Source organism: Schistocerca piceifrons, chromosome 1, assembly GCF_021461385.2.
Source record: "Schistocerca piceifrons isolate TAMUIC-IGC-003096 chromosome 1, iqSchPice1.1, whole genome shotgun sequence".
Classification (NCBI taxonomy): Eukaryota; Metazoa; Arthropoda; class Insecta; order Orthoptera; family Acrididae; genus Schistocerca; species Schistocerca piceifrons.
In genome coordinates, this window is record NC_060138.1 from 657,425,780 (window position 1) to 657,431,033 (window position 5,254).

The following is a 5,254-nucleotide window of genomic DNA, read 5'->3' on the forward strand; positions in this document are numbered from 1 at the left end:
ACCACTGGTGATCGTCGAGGGGACACTGAATAGTGCACGGTACATCCAAACCGTCACCGAACCCATCGTTCTACCATTCCTAGATCGTCAAGGGAACTTGCTGTTCCAACAGGACAATGCACGTCCGCATGTATCCCGTGCCACCCAACGTGCTCTAGAAGGTGTAAGTCAACTACCCTGGCCAGCAAGATCTCCGGATCTGTCCCCCATTGAGCATGTTTGGGACTGGATGAACGGTCATCTCATGCTGTCTGCACGAACGCTGGTCCAACTGAGGCGCCAGGTGGAAATGGCATGGCAAGCCGTTCCACAGGACTACATCCAGCATCTCTACGATCGTCTCCATGGGAGAATAGCAGCCTGATTTGCTGCGAAAGGTGGATATACACTGTACTAGTGCCGACATTGTGCATGCTCTGTTGCCTGTGTCTATGTGCCTGTGGTTCCGTCAGTGTGATCATGTGATGTATCTGACCCCAGGAATGTGACAATAAAGTTTCCCCTCCTGGGACAATGAATTCACGGTGTTCTTATTTCAATTTCCAGGAGTGTATTTATCGTCCATGTTTCACTTCCATACATGGCTACACTCCATACAAGTACTTTCAGAAATAACTTCCTGAGACTTAAATCAATACTGGATGTTAACAAATTTCTCTTCTTCAGAAACACTTTCCTTGCCATTGCCAGCCTACATTTTATATCCTCTCTCCTTCGACCATCATCAGTTATTTTGCTCCCCAAATAGCAAAACTCCTTTACTACTTTAAGTGCCTCATTTCCTAATCTAATTCCCTCAGCATCACCCGACTTAATTACACTACATTCCATTATCCTTGTTTTGCTTTTGTTGATGTTCATCTTACATCCTCCTTTCAAGACACTGTCCATTCCATTCAACTGCTCTTCCAAGTCCTTTGCAGTCTCTGACAGAATTACAATGTCATCGGCGAACCTCAAAGTTTTTATTTCTTCTCCATGAATTTTAATACCTACTCCGAATTTTTCTTTTGTTTCCTTTACTGCTTGCTCAATAAACAGATTGAACAACATCGGGGAGAGGGTACAACCCTGTCTTACTCCCTTCCCAACCACTGCTTCCCTTTCATGTCCCTCGACTCTTATAACTGCCATCTGGTTTCTGTACAAATTGTAAATAGCCTTTCGCTCCCTGTATTTTACCCCTGCCACCTTTAGAATTTGAAAGAGAGTATTCCAGTCAACATTGTCAAAAGCTTTCTCTAAGTCTACAAATGCTAGAAACGTAGGTTTGCCTTTCCTTAATCTTTCTTCTAAGATAATTCGTAAGGTCAGTATTGCCTCATGTGTTCCAGTGTTTCTACGGAATCCAAACTGATCTTCCCCGAGGTTGGCTTCTACTAGTTTTTCCATTCGTCTGTAAAGAATTCGTGTTAGTATTTTGCAGCTGTGACTTATTAAACTGATAGTTCGGTAATTTTCACATCTGTCAACACCTGCTTTCTTTGGGATTGGAATTATTATATTCTTCTTGAAGTCTGAGGGTATTTCACCTGTTTCATACATCTTGCTCACCAGATGGTAGAGTTTTGTCGGGACTGGCTCTCCCAAGGCCGTCAGTAGTTCCAATGGAATGTTGTCTACTCCGGCAGCCTTGTTTCGACTCAGGTCTCTCAGTGCTCTGTCAAACTCTTCACGCAGTATCATATCTCCCATTTCATCTTCATCTACATCCTCTTCCATTTCCATAATATTGTCCTCAAGTACATCGCCCTTGTATAGACCCTCTATATACTCCTTCCACCTTTCTGCTTTCCCTTCTTTGCTTAGAACTGGGTTTCCATCTGAGCTCTTGATATTCATACAAGTCGTTCTCTTATCTCCAAAGGTCTCTTTAATTTTCCAGTAGGCAGTATCTATCTTACCCCTAGTGAGATAGGCCTCTACATCCTTACATTTGTCCTCTAGCCATCCCTGCTTAGCCATTTTGCACTTCCTGTCGATCTCATTTTTGAGACGTTTGTATTCCTTTTTGCCTGCTTCATTTACTGCATTTTTGTATTTTCTCCTTTCATCAATTAAATTCAATATTTCTTCTGTTACCCAAGGATTTCTACTAGCCCTCGTCTTTTTACCTACTTGATCCTCTGCTGCCTTCACTGCTTCGTCCCTCAAAGCTACCCATTCTTCTTCTACTGTATTTCTTTAACCCATTCCTGTCAATTGTTCCCTTATGCTCTCCCTGAAACTCTGTACAACCTCTGGTTGTTTCAGTTCATCCAGGTCCCATCTCCTTAAATTCCCACCTTTTTGGAGTTTCTTCAGTTTTAATCTACAGTTCATAACCTATAGATTGTGGTCAGAGTCCACATCTGCCCCTGGAAACGTCTTACAATTTAAAACCTGGTTCCTAAATCTCTGTCTTACCATTATATAATCTATCTGATACCTTTTAGTATCTCCAGGGTTCTTCCATGTATACAACCTTCTTTCATGATTCTTAAACCAAGTGTTAGTTATGATTATGTTGTGCTCTGTGCAAAATTCTACCAGACGGCTTCCTCTTTCATTTCTTAGCCCCAATCCATATTCACCTACTATGTTTCCTTCTCTCCCTTTTCCTACGCTCGAATTTCAGTCACCCATGACTATTAAATTTTCGTCTCCCTTCACAATCTGAATAATTTCTTTTATTTCATCATACATTTCTTCAATTTCTTCGTCATCTGCAGAGCTAGTTGGCATATAAACTTGTACTACTGTAGTAGGTGTGGGCTTCGTATCTATCTTGGCCACAATAATGCGTTCACTATGCTGTTTGTAGTAGCTTACCCGCATTCCTATTTTCCTATTCATTATTAAACCTACTCCTGCATTACCCCTATTTGATTTTGTGTTTATAACTCTGTAGTCACCTGACCAGAAGTCTTGTTCCTCCTGCCACCGAACTTCACTAATTCCCACTATATCTAACTTCAACCTATCCATTTCCCTTTTTAAATTTTCTAACCTACCTGCCCGATTAAGGGATCTGACATTCCACGCTCCGATCCGTAGAACGCCAGTTTTCTTTCTCCTGATAATGACATCCTCTTGAGTAGTCCCCGCCCGGAGATCCGAATGGGGGACTATTTTACCTCCGGAATATTTTACCCAATAGGACGCCATCATCATTTAATCATACAGTAAAGCTGCATGCCCTCGGGAAAAATTACGGCTGTAGTTTCCCCTTGCTTTCAGCCGTTCGCAGTACCAGCACAGCAAGGCCGTTTTGGTTATTGTTACAAGGCCAGATCAGTCAATCATCCAAACTGTTGCCCTTGCAACTACTGAAAAGGCTGCTGCCCCTGTTCAGGAACCACACGTTTGTCTGGCCTCTCAACAGATACCCCTCCGTTGTGGTTGCACCTACGGTACGGCTATCTGTATCGCTGAGGCACGCAAGCCTCCCCACCAACGGCAAGGTCCATGGTTCATGGGGGGTTGAAAAAGTTATAAATAATATATAAATATATAAATATCTATAAATATATAAGTAATATATAAATATTGAAAAAGTTATAAATGCAGTAATAATCCCTCTCAGCTGCTTGTGAAGCACTTCACATTTCTTTTGGTCACCTGACATTTTTAATCCCAATAAAATATTTACAGATACACATTCACAGCCATACTGCTACATGGAAAAAAAAAATCACTGGCAGCTGAATGAATAAGTCTGTTATCATGAAGTACAGCAACAGTGCATGATGCAGGAAAGATTCTTGCTGTCTAGCTGTAACTTTCAGCTAGCCACTTGGAAAGAGAATAATTCTGATTGGCTGCCAGCGTTTATTGGAGAGGGATGCATAGAATGGCAAAAAATTGGGCCACCTTCCTTCATGACATTTTCAGTGCCTAATAAGTAGTGCACTCCACACTTTGTTTACCTGACACCACAACTAGCTGCCATGTGATCAGTCCAATGTCCATTCTTTTAACACTTTTAACAAGCTGTACCTGTGTAATAATTTTCACTGTTTCATTGGAGGACTTCCCATATTTTCTGCTGTTTGACTTGAGCTTCTTAGTTCATCATATATGTTCAAAATTTTAACATCATATAATTTTTGTAAGTATTAGTTTTATTCCATGTACTCCAGTTCAGTACTGTGAAGTATCAAAATTATGAATAGGATAGTTGCTACTCACCATATAGCATTGATAGCTGCCAGAGACTGTGGCCAGGTGTGTGTGGGCTGCATTTATGTATTCACACGTGTGTGTGTGTGTGTGTGTGTGTGTGTGTTACTGCAAATTAATTTATGGTTGCTACTGTCAGCCATGTTTAAAATTTTGACAGCTTCACTTATCAATAGTATGATCATATGGGGCATCAAGCAATATTTGTGACTGGACTGAGGATTTTTATGATAGGTATGCAGAAAATTATGTGGAGTCTTCAATAGATGAAGTAACTTCCTTAGTACTTTCAGTTCACTGTGAACAAAAATCGAATATACACGTATTCAAGTTGTATCTCTGTGTAGTAGTAAATTGTATTATAAAAGACTAAATTGGAATTGTGCATTCCATTGTGGGCATTTCCTCCGGGAAGTGCCATAGTGGTGACCCCACAATGAATGACAGCAGCCACTACAAGTTAATCATTGTATTTTGACTAATTGTCTGAATGAAAATGGGGGCATCTCACGACTGCTGCTCGTGTGAACAACAAGTATGAGAAAGTGACTCTCGTGGTATTTCATATAATGTTTTCAATCACACAAATCAACATGCAGTATGTGTAAAAGGAGAAAGTGAAGTTTTTCTGTATCATGCTATTGACTGCAACAATGACACATGTGTGCTTGAACAATGTGCAGTGTCTGTTGATTTCTTTGGTGATGAGTTTACTCAACCTTTCCAATGAAAAGAAAATGTTCCACCGACTGTTTCTGGCCAATGCAATTCCGCGTCATTGGCTTTTACAAGACCACCCATGTAAGAGACTTTCCAGCCCAACCTGCTTGCAAACCCATGCGGGTCCCAGCCACCTGGGCCAATTGAGAAGATTTTATGTTTACCATCCTTGCCACACATAGTCACAGGGATTTCGTCTACTGCCTCCCTCAGATCTCAAGACCCAGCACATCTGCAACAAAATTTTTGTGGGGCATGTTTCACAACCACCGACTTCACTCTACAGGGCCACACCATCTTCAATGACATTTTCACATTCATTGATCTATTGAGCAACACAGGAAAGCACACCAACATTACCAGCAACTTCATA